Source organism: Gallus gallus, chromosome 1, assembly GCF_016699485.2.
Source record: "Gallus gallus isolate bGalGal1 chromosome 1, bGalGal1.mat.broiler.GRCg7b, whole genome shotgun sequence".
Classification (NCBI taxonomy): domain Eukaryota; kingdom Metazoa; phylum Chordata; class Aves; order Galliformes; family Phasianidae; genus Gallus; species Gallus gallus.
The window spans coordinates 125,535,537-125,547,635 of NC_052532.1; positions in this window are offsets into that span (position 1 = coordinate 125,535,537).

Below are 12,099 nucleotides of genomic sequence, written 5' to 3' on the forward strand. Positions count from 1 at the left end.
GCCTCCTCCTCCCCCTCGGCGCACACAAGGAAGTCCCGGAGAGTGGGAAGGGGAGAGCGGAAAGTTTTGGGGCGGAATGGCGGCCGCGGGCGCGCGGCGGCGGCGGGAGCGGCGCTGAGGGGAGCGGGCCGCGCCCGGAGCCCGCCGCCGCCGCCACTGCCGGGCGGGAAGGACGGGGGCGGGCGGCGGGGCGAGGAGGGCCGGTGGGGGGGCGAGCGGCCGCGCCCCCGCCCCCGGCAGCGTGCGGGGCTGCCCTGCCCGCCGGCCGCCCTGGGGGAACCCCCGCGCCGCGCTCCCACGCGGAGCGCCGCTCCCACGCCGCGCACACGCGGAGGAAACCTCCCCTCCCCCCACCCCCTCGGCTCCCCGCCGCCGTGACCGGGCGAGCCTCGGCCCCGGGCGCTGCAGCCGCGGCCGGGAGGGCCGATGGAGGGCCGCGGCCCTAAGCCGAGGGAAAGGTGTAAACGCGGGCCGGGGTGCGTGCGTGCACGGGAACGGGCGCGGGGCCGCTCCGCTGCGGGCACACACCCGCTGCGCCCGCGGAATGATGCAACGCGGCCGCCGCGCCGCGCCGCGCCGCGCCGTGCGGCCACCCCTCCCCCCGCAGCCGCCGCCGCCGGCGTTGTTTCCGCCTGGCGGGTCAGCGCTCGGCAAAGCGAGCCTCCCTTCACCCTGCTCGGTCACCTGCGCTGCAAAGTAAATAACACGCTGACATCATCGCCGCGCCGCCGCCGTACCGCCCGGCGCCGAGTAGCTGCGCACTTCAATCCCCGCCGCGCTCCCCCATCCCATCCCATCCCATCCCATCCCATCCCATCCCATCCCATCCCATCCCATCCCATCGGCTCGGCGGGGCCGCGGGCTTCTCGAGCGCCGGGGCCGGCAGCACCCAGGGCCGCACGAGCGGGTTCCGTTCCCGGCTGACCTTCCCTCCCCGGTGGGGTCGGTCTCGCTCCGGCCCTGCGGAGTGCTCCCGGGGTGTCGGCCCCGAGGCCGTTGTGTGCTGCCCCTGTGGAAAAATGTGGCGTCCCCAGAGGCAGAGAAGCAGTGATGTTGCTGCAGGCCCGGCTGGGTGCTGCTGAGGGCCGGGGTGGCTCCGTGCTGCTCTCGGTGCTCACACAGGCACGTTCTTTCCAATTCCAAATGAGCCACCTTTTGATTTTCAATAGCAAAAACTGTCTCAGGTTTCTTGGGTTTTATTACCCAGCAATGTAAACAAACAAACTACTCCAGGCCTTAAGACGCATCCAACTTTCAGCCCCTGCGACCCCTCTGCTTGCTTTGTTCCAACTCCCTCGGGCCTACAGTGGGCCAAACACACCCACAGTGGCCACAAGCAGTGGCACCAGCAGCCTGATGCTGCTTCCCCATCTGCAGCAGGAGGCCAGCTGTGAGGAGGCCAAGCGAGGCTCTCGCTGAGGCCTGTTGGGTACCCCGCAGCTGCAAGCCGGCGTCCTGCGGGTTTGACCCTGCGTAGCCTCTGAGCTGTGCATCTGGGGTCTCACCCTGGGGAGCAGAGGGCTGCGTGGCCTTTGTGCAGCTGTGTCTGAGCGTGTGACATTGAAGGGCTGGGCACAGCCACCCACGGCCTGGTAGCCTGTGTGGCCTGGAAGCCTGCGGGCAGCCTCCGGAGGGAAGGGGCTAAATGTTGGTGTAGTGCACGGCTAGATCGTAAAGTGAGGTCTGTCAAGGAACTTGTGTTTTTCAAGCTTGGCAAAGGGCAGCAGCACAGAGCTGAGGAGAAAGACTTGTTTTTTTCAATGACAATGAAAAAACCAACCCTATAAAGGGATGCTACAGTAAAAGAAGAATGAATCACTGCTGTGGCTGTTCAGAAAATGTCAGCCTTTGTGCGACAGAAGATCCTGAATCCACCCGCTGTAAAAGAACCCCCCCCAGACTTTAAGAGTCTTTTTTCTTCTGTTTCATAACTGGCAGTGCAGGGAGGGCAGCTGGCAGCAGCGCTGTGCTCCCCCAATGCCAAATGCAGGGCGGTGTGGTGCCTTACCTCATCGAAGTGGAAATCTGACCCCGAAGCAGTCACAGTCAAGGGCTAGTGGCTGGCCTACTGCAGGGATAATGGGATCATAAGACAAAATATTTTGCATTTTAAAAGATTAAAGTCATTGTTATTTTTCTCCTGCTTCCTCAGTGTGTTTTTAACTGTTTCTAACTATGTTTTCCCCCACACTGTGGTTTTCTGTTCTCTGACTGTACAAATGAAAGTAAGTTCCCCTGAATGAGTGAGTCATTTAGAAATAAGTAAGTGGTTCTGCACTTATGTGGCTGTAGGTAAAACGTTCTCCTTGCAAAAATGTCCAAAATACAGATAATTTGCTCTTCTTTATGAACTGTAAAATATGTGATCTAATGATGTTTTAAAGAGAATCAGTAATAAAAACATTTTATGTGATGGTGAAAACTGAACTGGAGCTTCAGCCTGAATAGATGCTGTGTATACGGCTGCGATATGTAATTCTTATGTTGAAATACAGAGGTATTCTATGCACTGAAATGCAGCATGTCAGGCACTACTCTGGTAGCACACTTAATTTCCCTGTTATGGTTTGTCCCACAAGATAATTTGTGGTGCAAAAGTAAAGACTTTTAGCATGTTGTTATTACTGCTATTATTATTTAGCACATAGGCAAGACTTGATTCCTATTTTGTGAGCATCTTTACAGTAGTTTTTTCAGATAAATGTTCTCACAGAGTCACTTGTGTGAGCTCCACAGCATCAAAAGGTTTCTCGTTCAGCCATTTGTTAATACCAAGAGTTTCAATTTTAAATGGAAATTCTGATTGACTCAGATATTGTCAGGAACTGACATTGTCATTAATATTTTTTCTTCACATATTACTTCATAGTTTTCTATGGACTAGACTGAAAGTTTTTGCTTAATTGATGAGCACGTGTGCAAGTGGACCTTGAGAAGAACGACGTTATTTGTGAGATTCATGGACATGAGAAAAGACATTCTGTGATCATCGTGTTTCTTCAGCCTGATGTGGAAAATAAACCCAAAAGCAAAGTGGGAGACCTAGTCACAAAGCTTTTGGAAGTCAAAGCAACCAACAGGTTTCTTATTTTTGTGGAGAGAGCAAAATCTTATCCTCTATTTTTCCTATCCCTTTTCTATCTGTAGTTTGCTTCATGTGGCTCATCACACCTACACTCTCCAGTCATATTTTTCATCCACCTTTTTGCAATGTGAAGATCTAGATTCTTTGGACAGGAATTAGAGCTAATCCAGTAGGTATCTAACCAATTCTGACAGCAATTCTGATGCTATTACTCTGCTGAAGACTGGGACACACTGTTCATAGTTTCTCGCCTGTGCCGTTACATGATCAATGCACATCTTCCACTGCTCAGGCACATTGTATATTAGGTGTTAAGCCAAGAATATTTTTGCTTCTGTATATAAGATAAGAATGTATTCAGTGATTCTTCCAAGGTGAAATTTGCTAAATAAGTTAGGGAAACATTCTTCTTTACAATATGGAATGTATTTTTTACTATGTAGAACCTGTGTAAGTGTTTTTACTTAAGGTAAAATAAATCAGAAACTCCGATGTATGTAATCTGTGCTCCTCTGATCTATTTTCGTGGGCTGACACGATGGGCTGAGCTAGCTATATGGGTCCCTTGGGATACCCAGATGGAACAGATATTTTTTATGTTGCTCTAATTTACTCTTAGAGACATTTTGGCCTCCTGCCAGTCTAGGATATAGAGAACAGAGGGGTGATCATCTCTTTCCTTGCCCTCCCTCATCTGCACAGTGTTGCACGGCCCCAGCTGTGCTTGAACAGCGTGTGGGACAGCTCATGGCTTCAAGCCTTTCTCCTTCCTATGAAAGGTTTTAGAAGAGAAAGAACTTCTAAGCAGGAGCTGGCTGCAGAGAGTGAAAAGCCTCAAGAATTATGAGGATCAGATCTCCTGCAGGGATGCCAAGTTTGCACAGAAGCTCAGTTGTGATTTTGAGGGATGTTAGCCTCGTATAATCTCCCTGGGCTGCTCAGGTACTCTGGAGGTACATTAATTCTGAAATTATTAGTGACCCTGGCTCACTTATAGAATTGTGAGTTGGAAGGGACCCTTAAAGGCCATCGAGTCCAACACCCCTGCAATGAACAGGCACACCTACAACTCGATCAGGTACTCAGAGCCCCATTCAGCCTGACGTTGAGCATCTCTAAGGGTAGGGCTTCCACCACCCCTCTGAGTAACCTGTGCCAGTGCCTCACAACCCTCACTGTAAAAAACTTCTTCCTTATATCCAGTACAAATCTCCCCTTTTTTAGTTTGAAACCACTTCCCCTTGTCCTATCACAGCAGACCCTGCTAAAGAGTCTGTGCCCTTCCTTCTTACAGCCACCTTTACATTTTGAAAGGCTGCTATCAGATCACCTCGGAGCCTTCTCTTCTCTAGGCTGAACAGCCCTAGCTCTCAGCCTGTCCTTATAGGGGAGGTGTTCCATCCTTTGCATCATTTTTGTGGCCTTCCTCTGGGTGTGCTCGAACATGTCCATGTCTCTCCTGTACTAGGACTCCACATCTCCAGGAGAGGCCTCACCAGCGTAGAGTAGACGGGCAGGATTGCCTCCCTCAACCTGCTGGCCACACTTTTGACGCAGCCCAGGATATGGTTGGCTTTCTGGGCTGCAAGGACACACTGCTCGCTCATGTCCATCTTGCTATCCACCAGTACCTTCAAGTCCTTTTTGGCAGGGCTGCACTTAACCCTTTCCTTTCCCAGCTTGTATTGCTAGTGGGGGTTGCCTCAACCCAGTTGCAAGACCTGGCACTTGGATTTGTCAAAACTCATGAGGTTCACCTGGGCCCACTGCTCGAGCCTCTCTAGGTCTCTTTGAATGGCATCCTACCCCCAAGGTTTGTCAGTCCCACCAAGAGCTTCTCCAAGTGGCTCATGACAGGTAGGAGCCTCATGCCTGCCAGTGGGGAACTTCATATCTTCCTGAAGAGCTCTTGTTAACACAGAGTACAGGAGCATCCCAGTGAAAAACCCTCAAGACAGGTCCAGTGCACACAGAGGAGCAAGCAAATGAGTTTCACGCAACCAGAGTGGCTATGCTCAAATGAGCATGTAGGTTGGTGCAGGTGCAAAGATGAAACAGTGCTTGCAGGGGCCAAACATTGTATTGCGCTAACATCAGCCTCCAGATGCACCTCGGGCATGGGGCTGGTGGAGCAGACTGCCTGGCTGTCAGCTGGAGTGCCTGGGGCATGCTCCCAAGGCACATCTGCTAGCTCGGCTTCATCCCAGAGGAAACCCAGTTCTCATGCTTAGAAACAACTCTGCTGCGTGTGCACCAAAGTAAGGCAAGCAGGGAGAATCAGGAGATTCATTTCAGAAGCGCAGACTTGATTCAAACTAAAACTGCTCTAGAATAAGTCACTGATAATTCCCTATTTCTACTGACATTACATGGTACAATATTTTACGCTTTTAAAGGTTCCTCTTAATTCAGTGGGATAACTCAGGATTCAAAGCATGACTCACTGTTCTGAAATGCAGGACATATGGGTTGCTTCCCTTGCCAACTGCAGAATTTTGGGTTCAAGAATTCTAAAATGACTTTTTTTTGCTTTACAGTCCCTGTAGCTACTTGAGCATGCCAGGTATGCTACACCATTTCTAGATGCAGACTACCATTTTTAGGAGCAATGAATAGAAGGGTGACGGATTCTGAAACGCTCATATAAGTGATGCTAATGCTGGCACAAAACTAACTGAATGGGAGTGCCTCGTGTGATGCCATGGCCAAAAGAACGGCTGTGATTTCTGGATACCCAAAAAGGGAACTGTAGGGAGGGAGAACAGAGGTTATACTGTCTCTGTGTTTGGCGCTGCAGCGACTACTCCTAAAGTAGCCCCATTTGATTATCCGCACTTCAAGAGGGATGATGATAAATTGGAGAGACTACACAGAAGAGTACTGATAATGACTAAAGGATTGGAAAATGGCTTATTTTCAAAGATAGCGATCTTTTAACTTATCAATGAAGTAGCTTAACCATTTAGAAGAACCAATGCGTGGGAAAAGAGCTAACAGAGGACTTTTCAATCTATCACACAGCTGTGGGAAGAATCTACAGCTGGATGTTAAAGACGAAGTAGCAAACAAAGTTTTTTAAGATTAGAGAAAACCAACCAAACGGTGCTATGAATGAAGAAAATGATGTGGATCTTTAACTGGATCGTTAGCTCAAGCACAGCTACTGAGTTTCAGAGAACACTAGGAAGTGCTGTGGCCCATATTATGATTCTACATGCTAAGAATAAACTATGGCAATGGCAATTTCTACTCTTAAAATCTTCACAAGCAGGCTTCTGAGAAGTGGTATTTTTGAAGAGCCAAATGTCTGGCTGGCTAACTAATTAACTGTCAGTGCGTTTAACACAAATTTCCAATAACACTCAATATTCTGACAGCAGAGAAAGTTTACTTTGCCTTCCAAATTTGAACACACATTATTTCTACAGGTAATTGCAAAGTGACTGTCTTTCTATTTTAAATAGAAATAGATTTGCATAAAGCAAATGTATTTATCTGAAGGTGGGGTTGGGGTTTCTTTTCATATGCCAAAAGTTTTCTCAAGGACTTCATCCAAGAAAGAATATTCAAAGAAACGTGTAATATCAGAAGCCTCTTTAGCTAGTACAAGGCTGATGAGTCAGACCTGCTTTTCAGTCTTAATTTTCATATGACTGTAGCTGATTTCATGCAGTCTACAACCTCTGTTCACAGGGCCCAGTGGTCTATATGGATATGAATAAAAATGCATAAAAGGGAGAAGAAACTCAGCTCAGTTTTTACGATTAAATTTAAGATACAGTACCAGGAAATGTTTAAAAGGCAGTGTTTCAGTATTTGAAATGCACTATTAGTGGATATTTAAAAATTCAAAGCATACTTCCAAATTCCACACTCCATCTAGCTTAATTGAAAAACTGAGGATTTATAGGAAGATGTTCAGGCATCAAATCTATTTTAGTCTGTCTTGTTCCCATTGAAATCAACAGTGGTTATGCCACTACTTCAACAGGAGCATAATAAGGCCCTTCACTGTCAATGCCTTACTAATACTGGGAAAACAGTGGATAGAACAGGAATGAATGCCCCTCTATTAAGTAATCTTTTTTTAATACTATCAGAGTTCCTAAAATACTGAGTTACTTGAAAGATTGAGCAGTGAGGGAGAAACAGGTTTAACAAATCTCTAGTGCAACAGAAAGTGATTCCTTAATTCTTTACTGTCCTTATTTTCTAAATCTCATGTTCCTACTTCATCTATCAGTGCTAGTAACCTAGAATTTCCCTCCTCCTTCCCTCTTCCTTCCCCCCCTCTTCCTTCTCTTCCTTCCCTCCCCCTCCCCTCCTCCCCTCCTCCTCCTCCTCTTCTTCCCCTCCCCCTCCTCTCCTCTCAAGTTCCAATATGAAAACTCACTGTATTAGCCTGAGGTCACACGTATTTGCTGCACTCCCCTCATCACACAGATTCTACAGTTTTATCAAACTCTACAGCGCTGAACTTTTTTTCTCACCTATTTCAGCATCTCCTTTAATGTTGGAATTAGAAGCACCAGTTAGGAAAGACAGCAGAAATGAGGTAGTTCCTGTATGCCCCTCAGTCATCTTCCTTGAACGTCTGCTAACGTGGCTAAGTTTAACTATGAATTCTGAGACTTCCAAAATCAGACCTGACAGCTTTGACTTCAAACTACAGCTTCCTCTGCATTATGTCATGGTAAATTTGCGACTGGCGATATTTTCATAAGCTGCAGTTGCTTATGATTCCTCTATGTAATAGGCTCAATGTAGGTTACTGCCTTTTAATTTATTTTTTTTTTATTGATAAAAAGGGGGAATGCAACAGAATATGGTGTTCTGTTCTTTTTACAGCAAACTCTCCCGTTACTTTATTTTCAAGATTTTTAAACTTTTCATTTAAATTAAATCAATGTTTTCTAGCAAATAATACAAATCTGTGAGGTCCACTGAGGCAATTATTTAGAGTTCTCCATTATAAAATTGTTTCTGTACTTGTCCTTAGAATAGAATTAGATCTTCAGCCCTGAGTTTTTTCTGTTTCCTTTAGAGGACAGTAACCACCTAATTCTAACTTATGTAAATCACACCTTGAGCTCTGTCAGCCATGAAAGAATGGAAAAAACACAACTGAGATATGTGAGGTGAGCCCAGAATTTTCATAAATACACCAAAAGTGGAACTGAAAGTACTCTTGGGTGCACAGTGATTAAGCTCACTCTGTTTTTATGTTTGTTTGTTTGTTTTAAAGGAAAACTTGGACTTGAGAACAGCCATTGTGTATGTCATCAGAAACTGAAAGCCTTTGAAAGAAAAGTTAGATGGAAAGTCAGCTTCTATTGAAACATTTTTCTGCTTGTTCTGCTGTACCACTAACTACCGTGTTTTCCATTTCTGTATGTTAACAAGTTTAGGTTCAGCTCTCTGTGATAAGAATAGAGGCGGTGTCTTTACATACTTGTTGTGGTTTCTGTACGTTCAGTCACTTGTTACCTGATTAGAACCTGAAGGAGGCCAGATGCTGACATTATGTTAAGTAAAAGTACCTACAAAAATATGCAATACAAAGACTGTAAGAAAGGAATCCTATGATTAAAAACTCATCAAATAACATAGCATCTAATTTCAGCACCAAGCATTCACAGAATCAGCTTCAGGACGAACGTAGGAGTATTACTCTGTAACTTTCAAGACAGAGAAAAGGTTGGCTGTTTTTAAGTCTCAGTTTTACAAATCCCCATCTTTAAGCTGAACTTGGACTTAGCTGGAAGTGAGAACAGCTACAAGATTTTCAGATATCATGCAGTTTCAGTAACAGTCTACAGTTGCACTCCGCAGTGTTTATATTTACTGTTGTATCAGTAATGAGTAGCTCAGCTAGAAAGATTTATCTGCAATCTAGAGCCATCTGACCATGTGCAGCTGGAGTATGGTCACTAAATAGAATTTAATTACTTTTTATCTCTTTCCTTCACCCTGTGCCACAAGAATCTAAACAGCTTGCCTCCCATAAGGATGAGCTGCAAGGGAAGCTTCCTGATTGCTCACAAAGACACAGATTGAATCTTTCTGGTATGATATATGTTAACTTTGCCTGTTATCTTTTGCTACGACTATAAATTACTGTTTAAAAAAAAAAAAAAAAAAAAAAGCAAATGCAACTATCAGATTTATAAACCAAAGCAAAGACATGAAATTACTTATTTTTCCATATTACTTGAAGATTCACAACCACAAATGTATATTTATATATATGCATCATCAACAAACACACAGATGTAACACACATACATACTTCATAGAATCATAGAGTGGCTTAGGTTGGAAGGGACCTTAAAGATAACGCAGTTCCAAACCCCTGTCAGAACCCCAAAGTCCTTCTCTACAGGGCTGCTCTCTACAAGTTCTTTTCTCAGTCTGTACAAGTTTGAGATTGCCCCAACCCAGATGCACCACTTCTCCCTTGGACTCATTCCGTTCACACGTGCCCACTTCTCAAGCTTCTGCAGGTCCCTTTGGATGAAATACCTTCCCTCTCTCATATCACCTGCACCACTCAGCTTGGTGTCACCAGCAAGCTTGCTGAGGGTGCATTCAATCCCACTGTTTATGCCACTGATGAAGATGCTGAAGAATACTGGTCCTGCCTGACACCACTTGTCACCAGCCTCCACCTGGACATAGGGCATTTGACCACGACCCTCTGACTGTGACCATCCAACCAATTTTTTTACCCACTAAATAGTCCACCCTTCAAATACACATCCCTTCAACTTAGAGATAGGCATGTAGCCTGGGACCGTGTCAAAGGCCTTGCCACAGCCCAGGTAGATGACATAAGTTGTATCATTTTGCAGCTGAACCCAGAGAACATGTGTGGAGGTGCGTGTGCATGTGTGCATACACATTTGCCTCAGAAAATGGAGTTTCTGACAGGATGCTTTCAAGTGGTAGAAGGAGCCTTCCAGTCTGATGGAAGTGCTGGTCTGAAACAGAAAGGGCAATTTTCCTGAAGCTCTGTGTCACCAGCATGGAAAAAGCTGTGCATGCATGCATGTAACTCTCTGCCAGTTGGCACAAGGTCCCCTGCAGGTACCTGCTCTCAGCCATTGCAAACCTATTGTATTTTTCCTAATATGAATTGCTAATACTTTAGAAATACTGTCCACAAAAGGTGGAGTCACATGAAATGCTTCTAATTGTTGCAAAAATTGGTGTGTTTACATGACCCACCAGCAGACCAGTTAAGTACTTTCTATACCTTTTCTTTGTACATGGCAGAACTGTTTCCTTGCTGAAGTTCATCAGTGAGTGGGAGAGACTGCATTTAACAAAGTGAATTAGAAAGAAAATATTTGGGGAGTTTGGATTTTTTTTTTCCCTACACTTTGTGTAAAGTTTGAAAAGAAAAGCAAATTTCCATCCCAAGTTTGAAGAGACCTCATTTATTCTACACTGACTGCCATTCTCTTTCAAACCCGAAGCCTCTACAGCTGTGAAAGAGTGGGAGCATAAAACAGGAAAATAAGGTAAAGTCCAATGGATCCCAAATTGTCAGTACAGAGTTTCCTCCAGATTGTGAAACCTTTGGGATGTAGTGCTGGCTTTACTAAAAATTGTCTTAAAATGACCATAGACTTAATTACATGTCTAACCTCAAAGTTTATTTATTAGTACTAAAAAATAGCACATTGGGAAACATACGAGATTTCATTCTACCAAAAACACACAGCAGTTAAACAAAGAAAATAGGTTAATAAATGAACTTATAGAGGGAAAACCAGGGAGGCATGAGAGTACGTCATAAGAAATGAGCACCTTTTTCTTCCTAAAATGTCTGCACACAAAGTAACCATTAAAGTAATACGCACCATGGGCAAACTTTCCGGTAAGGTATTTAAAATTATTTTCATTTGTATTTATGTTTTTGTTTACATTTCTGTTTTAGGGTTTAATTGTTTTTCCTGTCTCATTAGGAGCCTGACAGCTCAGTCAGCCCAAAACCCCTCATTTCCTTTTTAAGAGAGATGTACAGTTGCTGAATAATTTATACTGTATTCATAGGATGAATCATAAGTGCTGGTGCTTCTCACCCCCCAAATCTGAATGCTTTTCGTATTAATAATGCATTCACCCTCCCTCTCACTTGTGAAATGAGGTGAGGACAATGTCTTGCAGAGAAAGTGGCAAAGGCATGAAGCTCTGGTTTCAAAAGTTTTGACTGTAGGTACACAATGTCCAGCCAGTAAGGACATTTCGGTCATGAGAAGTTCCTATGGCTGCAGGCGATGTGAGCGACCCTTTGGGAAAAGGCCATACAGCTCACTCACGGTGGCTCCTTGCACATGCTCCCTGCAAGGAGGTGTCCTTCTATGAGGGTGATGACAGCTTGGCACAGCGTCCGGAGAGTGGACAGGACCCTGCTTCTTTGCAGGTGCATGGCTGAGCCACCCGCTTGCACTCAGCACTGGGCCCTGTTCTGGGCAGGAGATGGGACACGTGACCCCTTTCAACCTGCCTTTGTGTGATCCTGCTACTCTAAACTCACAAAAAACTCCACCAGAGCAACTCAGGTAGAGCGAGAGCAGCATCTCTGCCCAAACCAGGATATCCTCAGAGGCCACATTTCTGAGATTCTTACGTGATGGCAAAGTATTTGTTTTACCTCGCCCTAAGAGTCTGCTAAAAGGCAAAACCATCCTACACATGCCATGAGGAAAGGCAGGAGTTCGACACTTCCAACAACAATAAAAAAGGAGAATGTTTGTTTAGAAACGTGAGCCTGAATTTAGTGGCCTACTATTAATCAGGCGGGTCTGAAAATGATGGTCAAATTACAAATAGAGCTGCAAGGCACCGTGTGCAAAAATACGCTTGTATTTGTAGTATACATTTTATATAAATAAATAAATGAATAAATAAAACCAGCTCTGAAATGTTTCAGGCTTGAATTCCAGCCACCGTTTTCACATGAAACCCGCTCCCTTGGTTGTTATTTTTCATTCCTGTGTCTGTGACTG